Consider the following 15,780-nt stretch of genomic DNA (forward strand, 5'->3'; position numbering starts at 1 on the left):
GGCGAGAACAGACAGCCAAGGGAGCAATGTTGCAAAATCGCATACCACAAGCCAAAGCCAAGGTCACACCTGAAAACTAAGCCAGACACACACTGGAAAATGCAACATTAAATGTGCAGAATTCTGCCTCAACCACGGTCTCTCCTCACGTGACCAAGCCGAACATGACAGGGTGCCAGGCCCAGGAGGGAGGAGGCGCCTGGGTCCCACGTTTTGAGACACAGGCAGCAACAATGAAGCGACTCAATGGACATCTGCGGCGGTGGGAGTAGTCTGCTCTCAAGCTTATGAACAAATCCACGCATTGTCTGCACAAACACATAGTTATACATTGTTGCAAATGGCAGGTGCACCGCGAGCTGGGAACAACGATGGTCCCAAGCTGGGGGGCTGGCGAGTGGACCAATCAGAACATGGGGCACTTATCACTGACGTCATTAACATTAGCCAATCATCAGGGGTCTTCATGTAACAATTTTCATGTATCTAATAGAAGGGACAACCCAAGTATACCACCTGACTGACCCTTAACCACTAACGGCGTTCTCTATACGTATGCTATACTAACCCTACCACTCGAGGAACCAATCCAGAGTGACGATAGGTTTTTTGCTAACTTTCCCAGGTGACGCAAGTAACGCGTCATACTGAGGTAAAAAGGGCCTGCAAGCCCCACGAATTTCGAGAGAGAGTCAGGACGGACGCGTACGATCCTTGACCCATCCCTGCCGTTGTTTAATGAACAGCAGAACCACCTTGCTTCTTGCGTGTGCCTCATACTCATTTTTGGGATACGTGGGAGGAGTTGGGGCCTCCCTGCCCGAGGGTCCGCCGACGGCCCAGCAGACCCCTGGAGAATTTCCCCCCGACAAGTTGTAGGCACTGCTGAGATCTGTTTAAGATCTGCTTTTATTTTATTTGTCCGAGTGCTCTCGTTGCGAGGAGGCCCGGCGGCGCGGCCCCCTCTCCCGCTGCCCCCTTTTTGAGGACTACAGGACCATCGCGGAACTGCGAGAAGACCGGACAGCCCAATCCGGATATTGGTCTTCGGGAGCCGGTTGAGAACTATCCCGCCCGCGGTTGGCGAGTGTCCAGACGTGGTCCAGACGAGGGGAGGTGGTGAGCCGCTTGGAGGGGTGCACGCGGTCGAGCGGCCCCGCATCAAGAGAACTTGGTGAGTATGCCACGCCCAACAAGCAATGTGAAATTGTAAGGGAGGGGGAAAGAATAGAATACGGGAGGTGGGAGGTGTTACACAGGTGCGCGACAAAGGTTTGATAAATTAGTGATGAGGGTGAAGTGAATGGTAGCTGGACAAGTGCGAGAGCAGTCCGCTACGTTACGGAAGAGGAGGGGGCGGAGCACGAAAACATCACGTGCGGCAGCTCGTAGACACTGATTGGCCTAGGTCGCGACCACCTGTAAGGGTGTGTGTGTGGTTTCCTACGATTTGGGGATTATTGATCAATGAGTAGACGAGGATCCCTATTGATCGAGCAGAAAACTCGATAGATAAATGACGTTTCCCTGTAGGCGGTAGCTAGCTGGTTGCCTAATATGGAAGATAATTGGCCGGTTAAGCCCTCCTGTCGAGGGGCGTATCACACGCGAGGCGACGCAGTGTGTGCAGTCTGATTATATTGTTGATTACCTTGTTCCAGGCGTGACAAGAGGACAGTTGTGGGGTTAACGGGGGTAGATTGCAAGCGTATTTCGAACTTTTAAAAACATGTAAAGAACTTACCAGTGGTTTTGGAAGAGATCGGTGACGTCACCAGTAGGGCTTTCACAGGATATCTCAAATACAAGGCATTTTTCGGAGAGTGGTGGGGAAGAGAATAATGGATAGGGAGTGGAGACTGAGATAAACGGTAACGAGTAGATCGGGGCAAGGTGAAAAGGGGGACGTGGCCGCGCACAGAGAACGCCGGCCACGACAAGTGAAGAAAGAGGAGGAGGGGTAAAACAAAAGTGGGACGGCTGTATAAGAACGTCGCACAGGGCACACAGCCGCAGGGGGCTACGTGCGCCTCGGCCGTAGGGGGCCGTAAAGGTGTTCGGTAAAGAAAGAAAAAAAAAAAAAAGAAAAGAATATACAAATGCAAATGCTATATTTTACTATTTTTCCTTAGCGGACAATCGCAAGTCCCCAAAATTACGGGGCGAGGTAAAAGATCTAAGATCGTATAGCGTACACTGTTAGCAAGATAACCGCTACCAAATACGGGTAGGATAACAAGTGAAGTGCTACTATGTCATACGGGACAGGATCGGGAGGGTGGGGGAACACCCTCACTACCCCGCTACAGCATATATGTAAAACACTGTCACCCCATAGGGAGAAACTGATCAAATACAGCATAGAATAGACACAGGGGACGGACAACAAAATGACGACACCATGGCCGCCTAATGGCAGTTTCGATCCATATACCCAACATTCACTATTAACCCATCTGCATAACACATACAAGGGGAAGAAGTTGACTTAAGGTGTTTAACTTATGGAGGATGTTCCAAGGGTCCCGACCAGGACCAAACGGAATGTTCACTATGGGGGAAACAATGGAAGAAAAGAAGATTAAGGAGGAAGGAGAGAATGGGGAAAAAGAGAGTGAAGACACACAGAACACGGGGAACGGACAAGAGGGAGGAGAAAAGAGTAACAAGCTAAACGAAAAGGAAATAAAAAAGGAACAGAGCGACGATATGCCCCTAGCGCAGGTAGTGAAAACGGAGGAAGGGGGGTTATATCCTTTAACAGAACTACGAGAAATGGATGAGGATAATACCAGAAAGAGTGACATAAAAGGGGAAGAGGGGAAAAGAAAGGAGGAAGAGCTGTTACGACAAAAGGAAGAGATTTTGGAGAAACGATTAGCAGAATTAAGGGATGAGCAGCATGCACTGATCAAGCAGCTTGAGAGAGAGGAAAGAGAGAGAGCATGGGAAAGTAAAGAAAGTAAGAATGAGTTGGAAAAAATGAGGGAATGAACTGAGGAGCAAAAGAGAGAAGCCGAAAGGGAAAAGGCAGTAGCAGAAAGGGTATCCAGAGCAGCACTGCGTGACAAGAAAAGAGAGGAAGAAGAGAAAGAAAAAGAAATAGAAATATGGAAGAGGTGATTACTATCAGAAACGACAAATAAATACAAAGAAGGCAGGATGATAGAGAGTATATTAGAGCGGGAAAGAGCGAGATGGGAAAGGAAGAGAGAAGAAGAAAGGATATTGGAAAAGATGAGTAGTGAAGTAATTGAGGAGTTAATAAAGAAAAGAGAGGAAATTGGTAGAGAAATAGCGGAGAAAAAAGAAGGGGAAAGAGAAGATAGGAGAGGGGAGAGTGAAGGAAGGAGGTATGTACGCAGGAACACAGAAGTAGCCACAACATCAGCACAAAGGGGAGCAATTGGTAAAGAAGAAACGGGAGGAACGGATCTAATAGACTTAAAAACAGGGTCAGCCGCTTCTCGAAGCAACGAGCTGGGGGTAGATCTCTCTCCGCGGCAGGAGCCTCTCTCTGGAACAGCCTTCCTGTCTCCCTGAAACTTGAGGAGAACCATCTCCAGTTCCGGAAGCACCTCAAAACCTTCCTCTTTGCTTCTGCTTTCTCTCTCCCTCTCCCCTGCTAAATTCTTCACTAAATTCTGCACTGAATCTGAAACTTGGCCACTCTCACCAACCTCGGTCCTGGGCCCAGCCACTCTCCACTTGCACTGCCTCCCTGGCAACCCCTGCACTGCGGGACTGACTCTGTATCCCTACAGCCCCCCTTCCCAGCACTTGTCTGCACTTACCTTGCACTTATCTATTTATTTCTATTCTACTTACCTTGTACTGCACTTTTCCCTTCCCCCTACCCCTGCACTTGCGTGGTCTGAATGACACCTGGCCTAGTAGGATCGTTATCTGTCCTCCCCCTGTTCCCCCTCCCTGCCTCGTCGCGCCTTGAAACACTTGTGTATAGGCGCATTACAAATGCCATATCATATCATATCATAACGATCAGGGGGAAAAAGACAGATTGGGGGTTGTCACTCCTGGATGACTTTTGTAGTGAGGAAGAAGAAGGAATGGAGAAGGAAGGAAGAAATAGTGAAAGGGAAAGCCTAGATAAATTTTACATCACCCAGACAAATAGAGAATCACCATGGGCCTGCAGGAGAAAGGAAGAACTGGAGGGAAGTGAGGGGGAAGAGCAAGGAATGGCGGGAAGGCAGACACGTGCAGCTACACCCTCATCATTCCGTCCAACATGCTCCACCACCCCACACTCATCCCGTGCAACATGCCCACCTACACCCGCACCTGCCCCTCACGAACTCACACCCTATGCAGGCAGGCTTAGAGATCTCCCTGGACGCAGGCAGGAAGAACGAATACACATGCCCACATCAAATAAAGGAAATGATAAAAGAAGGGGAAGAGATGGAGGAGAAACAGTTACGAGCAGGGGAAATATGGACACAATTGGCGATGTAGACGACACAGAAGAAGAGGAGGGGTACACAGACTCGACTTTCGGGAACCCATGGGGTCAAACAGGACACAACTTAATGACACTTCTGGAGAGGGGAGGGGTTAGACCACAATACGTCCCTTGGAAGCATGCAGACAAGGAAAACATAAAGTGCAGGCTCCCATCATTAAGTGGAGGTGCGGGAAAATGGATATATGAAATGGAAAAACACACCGCAGGACAGCAACTGGCAGTGGGGGATGTAAAGGGCCTTCTAATATCAATTTTGGGGGATGCAGCAGATGACATCTGGAAGAGAGCAGGCTTCCCCGGGGTCAAAATAACAAACACATCACACGATGGGGCACCATTCACAAACTGCAGACATGCATTATGGCAAGCGCTGAGGGTACAGTACCCAGACACATCAGACATAGGAGCAATTACATCACGCAAGATGCGTGAGAACGAAGATCCTGTTGATTATATCCAGGAAATTCAAGAGAAGTGGCGTATGGAAACTAGAGAACAATGGGACAAAACACCAGCAATATTCTATCATATACTAATACAAGGGCTCCCAGAAGCAGTTCAGAAACAACTGAAGAAGGTAGTGGGGATGGAAGCAAAAGCATGGCCAGAAATAAAACTGACGATAGTACATCATTGTAGGACATGGCAAGAAAAGATGAAACAAAAGGAAGAGGATAGAAAACCGGAAGAGGCTAAATTGGTACAGAAAAAACTTACTAAATACACGATGGAAGGTGCACTGATAACTACACCTACAACAATGACTCAAAACCCCACACAAGTAGTGGCTGCACAAGATCCCTCCCAAATACAATCATCACAGATTGTAGCACAACAGCTGCCACCACCCCAACCATACACAACTAACATGGGAGGAGGATACTCAACGCCAGGAGCTGGATATTATAATTATAACAGGGGAAGGGGAGAATGATGAGGGGGAGGGGATACAGCTATAACACACAACAGCAAGGGGGAGGATTAAGAAATTTCTACCCCACCGGGCAACCATTTTCCAGGACAATTCAGGGAGCTTTCCATGGCAGAACAGGGAACCACCGGTATGTTTGATTTGTGGATTACTAGGGCACATGTCACGCACATGTAGAATGAGACCCGGCACACCAGCATGGGGAGAACAGGGACAACAATGGCCTACAAGGGAACAGCAGGGCATCCAACAACAGCAGGCACTGCAACCGGGAAATGTGCAGCAACAACTAGTAACACAACAACAGCCACAGACATATTCACTACCACAACAACAGGTAGCGATAACACAACAACATCAAGTGCAGCAAGTACAGCAACCTGCCCAAATTCAAGACCATAAAATAACATCTACCAATACACAACTACAGCAAACACAACTGGGAAGAGTGACGGTCCTGGGACACAACCCTTACACAGGAAGTGGTCAATCATTATACCCACAATAGGACAGCCCAAAGACGGCCTTGGTGTGTCCCATTCTGTCGGTAACACCTAATAGTGCGGAGGAACCACGCATAGAGGTAACGATAGGTGACAAAAAATTGTCATTCCTTGTTGACACCGGGGTGACCCGGTCTTGCATAAGGGAAGGTAAATTTAAGATGTCAGGTGAGGCCATGAACACCCAAGGATTCTCTGGGGTTGGGGGGTTGGTTCCCTTTACTGATAGCATTCCCTTATCGATAGGGGATTATGACATGTCCGTCCCGCTTTTATATTCTAGGGACTCACCAGTAAACATACTTGGGAGAGACATAATGAGCAGGTTGAATATGACGATCTCCTTTACGGAGGACGGCATAATTTGCTCCACTCCTGCAATAAGCATGCTCACTGCACGGCAAATTATGCAAGCATACTGTGGACAGACAGTGATTAGGGCTGAGCCAGTAGATGGCGAACTGTTCCTGTATGGAGCAGACATGGCATTCGCATGGATGCCAGGAATAGAAGGAAAGATCTGGAGGAGGCCAACAGCCTATTTGTTTAGACCAGAAACACCAGCCAATGAACCAGAAGGAAAGGTGATTTTAGTGAGCATGGAGAGCATTATAGCAACTGCTGATTATATTGCAGTACATGCCCAAGACAGGGAAGGAAGAGCATGGAGGGCAGTGATAGCCCTAGCTGAGGGATGCAGGCTCACCCAGGTGTCAGACGAGGAGCTCTTTTCAGAAGGAAAGGAAGAAGGTGAAATGGTATTTATGATGAGTGTGGACATATGGCTAAGAGTGAAATACAAACAAGTGGCACAGAAAATTGCAATGGCACTTGAAGCACCAACATCCACCTCAGTTCCCTTCTTTGAGGAGGATATGGCAAAAGTCCCAACATCATTATGGACTACTAGTCCCTATGACGTGGGGTGCATAAAGAGTATAGGGGGAGTAAGAATAAAAGTGAAAAAAGGTGCAATACTCCCTAGAGTGAAGCAATACCCGCTATCAAAAGAGGCAGATGAGGGCATATATGAAACAATAACGGCCCTTATAAATAATGGCATATTGGTACCATCAGAATCACCATGTAACACAGCCGTATATCCAGTGCGCAAAGCTAAAGGAGGGTCTTGGCGTTTCATCCAGGACCTCAGGCCCTTGAACAACATAGTGGAAGCAGAATACCCGATAGCAGCAAACCCGGCCACAATATTGTGTAGCATTCCAGCAGAGGCATCACGATTTACAGTGATTGACCTCAAAAATGCCTTTTTCTCAATACCTGTGCATCCAGACTCACAAGATCTAACAAGCTTCACGTACAGAAACACAAAATGGAAACACACCAGATTGCCACACGGGTACTGTGAGTCACCCTCAATTTTCAACAGAGTAATACAGATGGACTTGTGAAACATTGAATTGGAAAGCACAGTGTTGCAGTACGTTGACGATATAATAATTTGCAGCACGAGCGAAAAAAAAATGCAGAGAGGACTCATTGAAGATTCTGACAATATTGGCTGAAAAGGGTTACAAGGTAGACAAAGAAAAGTTACAGTACTGTCAGGAACAGGTACTATACATTGGTCAGCTCATATCCCAATATGGAAGAAAGATTGCACCACAAAGAGCACAGGCCATATCAAAAACGCCGTTGCCACAAACAGTGAGGGAACTGCAGCAGTTCCTGGGACTGTGCAACTACTGTAGAGCATGGGTATTTGATTACAGCTCATACATAGGACCCCTACTTGAGGCATTAAGAGAAGCTAACAAAGGGGAGAAAAAATTGGGGTGGACAACGGAAACGAAAGAGGCCTTTGATGAACTGAAAGATGCAATATCAACTGCTCCGGTACTGGCCACCCCTGATTATGAATGACAATTCTTTATATTTTCACATTGCGGCTCAGCAGTAATGAAAGCAGTGTTGGCTCAAAAAACAAGCATGGGTTACAAACCAGTAGCATTTTACAGCGGTCACTTGGATCCTGTAATGTTAGGACATTTCCCTTGCGAACAAGGTCTTGCCGCAGCTGCCTTCACGGTAGGGAAAGCATCATCAATTACAATGGGGTGCCCAACCACACTATTTGTGGAACATGCACTATTTGCAATATTGAACAAGCCTAAGTCCACACTAACCACGCAGAGGGCGTCAGGTTATGAGATCATCTTATCTAGACCAGAATGATCAATTGTTAGATGCAGCACAGTTAATCCTGCAAGGTTTATAGCGGAAGTAATTGAGGAAGGCGACTATGCACATGATTGTACGCAGACTACCGAAATGTACTCATGTACTAGAAAAGTTGAAGAGGACGCGCTAAATGGAGGAGAGCTCTTGTTCATTGATGGGTCATCAACAATAGACCAAAGTGATGGGATAAGGAGAACTGGGGTAGCAGTGGTAAAAATGACAAAGGAATTGGTGGGTGTGGCGGTGAAATGCGTACAATTACCACAACATTACTCTGCTCAAGCAGCAGAATTGGTTGCACTGATCTTGGCGTTGAAGGAAAGCTTTGACAAAAGAGTGACTATATATTCTGACAGCGCATATGTCACGTCTACTGTCCACTCAGGATTGTCCAAATGGAGGAGAAGAGGGTTTAGGAGAGCTGACGGCACCCCAGTGCAACATGCTCTCTTGTTAGCTGAATTAATTGAAGTAATAAATGATCCCCAAGAACTAGCTTTGGTCAAATCTCTCGCACACACTAACAGAGAAGATCATATCTCAAAAGGAAATGCAGCAGCAGACGCACATGCGAAGTATGCTGCATATTTTGGTGAGATATGGAACCCCCCAGAGTCAGAGAGAGGGAGAGGGAGAGGGATAGCTAAAGAGATGTTGATGAGAGAAGGGTACACCCATCTCCCAGCCACACAGATAATGGAGTTACAAGCAGCTGCACCAATGGCAGAAAAAGAAATATGGGTAAAAAGAGGATGTACAATGTCGCCAACTGACGCACTATGGCGTCAGGGTAACACTGGAAAGATGGTAATGCCATTGGCACTATTGAACACCGCCCTGAGCCAACTCCACCAACCAGCCCACACAGGCAAGGAAGTTATTGCAGCACGAATTAGGGAAGATTGGTTCTGTCCCGAGTTAAATTCCCATGTGACAAATTTTATCAGCAATTGTCTCACATGTCAACAGTTTACGGCCGGTCACACGCTGAAAGTGATAAAAGGTACTATACCCCGGCCAGAGGGACCCTTCCTGCACATCCATATTGACTACGTTGATATGATAAACGTATGTCAAGGAAATAGGTATATGATTGTAGTAGTATGCCCATTCTCCAGGTGGATTGAGGCAGGACCCTGCTCACATCCAGATGCATTTAGAGCAGCTAAATTTCTAGTGAGGGAGGTTTTCCCCAGGTGGGGAGTGTGCGAGGTACTGCGGTCGGATAACAGCCCGCATTTCGCTAATGAGATGTTCCAGCACATCACATCCTTACTGAACATCAAGCATAAATTTGCATGTGCATATCAACCGCAGGCCAACGGTATATGCGAACGCCTGAATGGCCTACTGAAGGAGGCAATTGCAAAGTGTTTGTGTAGTGTTTGTGTCACAACAGCTCGAGCGCACGCGGGGCGGGTCTAAGAGTTATCAACAAGAAGACGAGGACCAAGGATCGGAAAAGGAAAAACTGTGCAAAATTGCTAAAGGTGACCACATGCTACTCCGTAATTTCAATAGAAAGTGGAACAGCCCACGCTTCACTGGTCCCCACCTTGTAGAGGAGGTATCTACGAGAGCAGTAAAGTTGCAGGATGAGCGTGCTTGGAATCACCTACACGACGTAAAGATCTGCAAACTCCAGACCCGCCCTAGCGTCACCGACAGGGCCATTGGAAGAACAGCAACAGCGTCACCCACGGAGGAAGAGACTTCTACCACAGCTGACGACCTAAGTGTCTCCATACCCTGCCACCCCCCAGATTCCCCAGAGACAACTACTGAAATAGAAACTGGTAATTCCCATACCGCCCACCCCATGGTCACACGATCAAAGAGTAAAGAGACTTCCGCCAGTTGAACCCCAAACCCTCTGCCCATCGACCTCCTACCTACTACAGTAACCACCCAATTGAAGGACATTGTTTTGCACATATACACATGTAAACACTTGAATGTTCTCTTTTTCTTTCTCGCACATGCAGGTACCGCGTATTATTGTATTGCTAAGAAAACAGATAACTAATAAAGTTCATTGCCCAGGAGTAGATGCTACCCTCAGACGATAACCACCCTGAAGCCCTATCACACCAATTTGTCTATCACATAAAAAGGCCAAAGTACCTAAAAAGAAGGAGGGTATGTGTCTACTACACAGCATTTATCTTGCCCATAGAACAATCAAAGCCCCATCTTCACCAACACTTGCCTGCCCTAAGAGACAGATCACTTAGATTGGTGTGGGAACAGCTCTTCGCCTGGGCACTGAACGACTACTTGATAGGGAGAGCTTGAAAACAACAACTAACACTAATAACAAGCATATTCAGAATTTTCAGACGGGCAACTTTAACGTCGCAAGAATAAGCTGCCGGACTGCAGCAAGGTAAGAGCAAAATGCCGGTGAGACTAGCTTCTGTAATAAAGATGATAGGGATTTTGATTATCACTGGGTTTTTGGCTGCCTCTGTATGGCAAAAAAGTTATGCTATCAATATTTTGGCTGTACCCAAACCTAAAGTACCTCCACCCACGGCTGCAACAGGTGTTACGTCAGGTGGTACTAGCAAGCCTCCACATAAAGGAGATAGAGTTAAACGTAGCACATACTCAGATAATAAAGGTATTGATAATTACATAACAGATTCAGCACACGTCTCAAACAACATGTGGTGCCAACACATGACCCAAATAGGTAAGCAGACAACAGAAGACAGCTGCTACGTCTGCTCATTGATCCCATACGCCATGAGCGCTTCTCGAACATTTGTTGCCACGGAAATAGATGAAAAGACAGCACGATGTATAATATACCTGGCACTGTTCCAAACGAAAGGGAGATTTCAAGGGACGGTGGTGAGACTGGTGTGGAAAACGCGAGACACGTATCCATAAGAAAACAACTTCCTGAAGACTTATTTGAGTTACCACAAAAGCAGTTTGCATGCTGAAGCATTCAGATACATGACAAGTAGTCCTGAAAAGGGAGAAACAAAGAAAGTAACACTACAATACCTACCATGTGACTGGTACGCCACTGAAGTTCCTGGTACACAAGGATGTTGGGAAAAACCACTGGTAACAATAACAGGGAAGGTGTACATGGACAACAAATGGGACATAGGAGTGATTGGCAGCAACATGGTAACAAGAGAAAATATTACAACTATTGATGAACACAATAACAGATGTTGGACGATTTGGGGCAAGTACGTACCCATGATGACGTGGATGGAGAAGGATGAAGACCCAATGAGCATACTGCCGCTGTCTGCACCTAAGATATGCTACCAACATAGAAGAGAAGTGGACGTGGGATACAACACCAACTGTGCAAGCGTGATAGAGTTACCTAAGGGGGGAGCGGGAACAGCAGTATTAATGGACCATTACTGGGCCTGCGGAAACAAGGCATACCACACACTGCCCCCTCTGTGGAATGGTATATGCACAATTCTACACGTTAATGTACCATCACTAGTGGTGCCCCAGAAACATGTGAACATGGCGAACTTCCCTAAAATGGATGAAGGAAACAAGAGGAAGAAGAGATCTGTAAAACCTCAGAAGGGGTCAGAGAACGAAAACAACAACACTGTCCTGAATAGAAAGAAGAGACAAGGAGAACCTCTGACAGGAAATTACCTATGGGGAAGGTCGGAAACAGCACTCACTTCAATCCCACCAGAACACAGACTATTCAGCAGAGCAGCAATGTTCTTCTCGTCAATAATACATCCGGGACTACAAGCTTACGCAAACGCAAAATGGCTCCAGATAACTCGATGGGAGCTAATGATGACAATTAATTCTACAGTAAATGGATTCAACGCAATAAAAGAGGAACTGCGAGCAGTGAGGATGGTAGCACTACAGAACAGATATGTATTAGATTTCCTTAAAGCAATGGAAGGAGGAGTTTGCGCAAAGATAGGACAATCATGCTGCACATTTATTCCTGCTAACGATGCTGACAATGGTACACTGACAGAAGCAGTATCACAACTGGCCCAGATGCACTCCAAAATGATGGAAGAAAGTAAAGGAGTGAAGAAGGATGACAGCTGGTTTTCAATGATATGGTCATGGATGCCATCTTGGCTGTAGGACGGACTGAAGATTATAGTTGGATGCATAATACTGGCTGGATCTGCACTGATAATAATAAGATTTTGGAAGGCTCGGAAGGCACTCACTGCAGACGAAATGATCGAAATGGTTGGCATACACCCCTTGATGCCGACAGATGAAGGCCAGCACACAGGCACAATAATAAAAGAAAGAGAAAAACTGCGCAAACAGATCATCACCAACCACCTGGACCCACCATCTGTGAAGCTCGAAAACCCAAGAAACCCAAGGAGCTACATAGGGAAATGGGTATACTGCACACCTGGAGGAACCTGTGTATATATGTATTGGTCATTTGAAGACCATGTCAACCACTATGGACACTTGGGAGGAGTAACTAAAATATGGAGAGTAAGAGGAGATAAGGAAAAAGATATCTTTGTGGTCGACAAGTCGTCCAGAGGGGGGACTGAAGTGTGAGAATGGGACAAAAGAGTCCCACCAATCCCCTCACGCCCCTGGCCTAGAGGATCGCGGCCCAGACACCCGCCACGAGAGGAGTTTGCCTATCTACCAGACGACCAAATACCCTGGTACAGGAACATACGGATGTGCCCACCAGCCTGCCCTGCCCAAACCGACACCTGCGGCATGGATGAACTCGACTGAACCATTCAACAGTAAATAAACACATCGTTAGAGATGCCATGACGACCTAGCCAACGGTCAGAACACCCGTGCAAACATGCACACTGGACACTCCCACACCAATCCACACGAAGAACAAATTCAGTGCTATGACGTAGGTGATGGACACACCCACTGACGCGCATCTTTATTATTTTTCACATAGGTTTTTCAAAATGCAGAAACGCAAGACGCACAACGACCTCATCTAAAATGCTTGCTGACACTTCTCCTGACCCATGCATTGCAATGAGAAATACAACAAAGACATGATACTGGGGATAAAGCAATATGACACCGTAACTTAAAGCGCCGTGCATCAAACATCCCCACCTATGCACCAGGCCCAAGTAGGCCGCAAGCAAGAGCCTCCACGAACATTGAACGAGCAAGAGTACAATTGCTGACCCTGCAGAATGAGCCGGGAGAACAGACAGCCAAGGGAGCAATGTTGCAAAATCGCATACCACAAGCCGAAGCCAAGGTCACACCTGCAAACTAAGCCAGACACACACTGGAAAATGCAACATTAAATGTGCAGAATTCTGCCTCAACCACGGTCTCTCCTCACGTGACCAAGCCGAACCTGACAGGGTGCCAGGCCCAGGAGGGAGGAGGTGCCTGGGTCCCACGTTTTGAGACACAGGCAGCAACAATGAAGCGACTCAATGGACATCTGCGGCAGTGGGAGTAGTCTGCTCTCAAGCTTATGAACAAATCCACGCATTGTCTGCACAAACACATAGTTATACATTGTTGCAAATGGCAGGTGCACCGCGAGCTGGGAACAACGATGGTCCCAAGCTGGGGGGCTGGCGAGTGGACCAATCAGAACATGGGGCACTTATCACTGACGTCATTAACATTAGCCAATCATCAGGGGTCTTCATGTAACAATTTTCATGTATCTAATAGAAGGGACAACCCAAGTATACCACCTGACTGACCCTTAACCACTAACAGCGTTCTCTATACGTATGCTATACTAACCCTACCACTCGAGGAACCAATCCATAGTGACGATAGGTTTTTTGCTAACTTTCCCAGGTGACGCAAGTAGCGTGTCATACTGAGGTAAAAAGGGCCTGCGAGCCCCACGAATTTCGAGAGAGAGTCAGGACGGACGCGTACGATCCTTGACCCATCCCTGCCGTTGTTTAATAAACAGCAGAACCACCTTGCTTCTTGCGTGTGCCTCATACTCATTTTTGGGATACGTGGGAGGAGTTGGCCAGCAGACCCCGGGAGAATTTCCCCCCGACAGTGCTCTTCCTATGGAAACAGCAACTTAACCATAATGTAATATATATATATATATATATATATATATATATATATATATATATATATATATATCACCAAGAAAGTTATTGTTGTCTTAAAAAGGTTGGGGGGAAAAAACATTCACCTGAAATGTAAAAGTAGGAAAATCCATTTGAGTCAAGTCACACAAACCTCAGTGACCTTAGTAGCCATCGCTGGAAGTTCACCTCCAGTTCTGAACCACAACAGCAAGGCTTTGTGGGTATGTAAATTAGCCCAAATTCAAACCTTTTCTCCAGGAAATTGTCTATGTCTAAGAGAGCAGTGCTATTTTATACATAGCTTAATATGCCCGAGACAAATATTTGCAAGGCTGTCATGACAACCACATACCTGGTTTTACCATTATTAGGCATCATCAGTGCAGTATAGACCTGACAGGCTTGTGGTTGGAGACCAAACTCTACTAGACTTCAATTCTGAAATGCTGCAGCCTAACATATAATTGCTTAAAACAAGTTTCCAGGCCTCACAATGGTCAGTTGAGCCCCAGACACCAAGGTCGGTGCGCCAAGGGGTGATCATCTTAGCAAAAATGAAACCACACCAGATAACATTTCCCAGGGCATACAGCATACAATTATGAATGTTCAATAGTTGCAGTTGGTAGCAGTGAGATATATACGTATACTTGAATGCCAGGAGCAAGTAGTTACCATGAGAAAATGGTCCCATAACAAATAAATATACAGCACCCCAAGTGGTTGTGGAAGGAAAATACACAAACATTAGGAGAGCAGAAAATACAATGAATAAAATTGCTCTGTGAATAGTGGACCTTTACATGTGATCCACATAAGGGTCAGGTATCCAAGGTCAAATTAGATAGTGCACCTGCTATTTTCTTAGTACCTCCAGAACTAGAGACAACACGCCAAGGCCATGGATGGACTGGTAGGTAATATGCCTGGGAACAGATGGGAGTAGCTTCCTTAAACTGGAACACAGAGGTTTGTCCATATCTCCTTCCTCACCATGTAATTTGGCAGTGCATAAAAGTGTGTGAGGTTGAATTAACAAACGACCAACCAATTGAAGTCTGTTCTTCTTATCAATAAATGCAGTCGATTGTCAACCAATAGCACAATAGATTAAAATGTATTATTTGTAGCGAGCTGAACTTAAGGACGGGTTATTTATTGTGGAAGACCAAAGAACCAATTATAAAAGGGTTCACTTATGCATAAGTATATAATCTATACTCTACCAACACATCAAGTACGAGAACAGAAGTTTGTTGTGATTGTAATAAAAAGTGCGTTTGTTGTGATTGTGCTAATAATGATGTCAATATGATGGTTCTTTCCTTTACAAGGTTGTTGTTCCTAAACCATTTTGAGATTGTTTTTCGTATGCTCTACCAGTGGTCTGTCTGTTTTTGGAATACAGCTGGGTTTTCTCATGCAGCTGGCGTTACTCATTTTATTCACTGTTCTTCTTTATTGCTATATATGGGCCCAATTTACCAATACTAAAGCAGATTACGAATACTGGTTCTTGGAACACTAATACTGATTTAACATGCCATTATTTCAGATTGCAAAGCAGGTAATTGACTAAATAGGAAGGTGTGC

This window comes from Ambystoma mexicanum, chromosome 5p, assembly GCF_040938575.1.
Source record: "Ambystoma mexicanum isolate Mex_15411 chromosome 5p, UKY_AmexF1_1, whole genome shotgun sequence".
NCBI lineage: Eukaryota > Metazoa > Chordata > Amphibia > Caudata > Ambystomatidae > Ambystoma > Ambystoma mexicanum.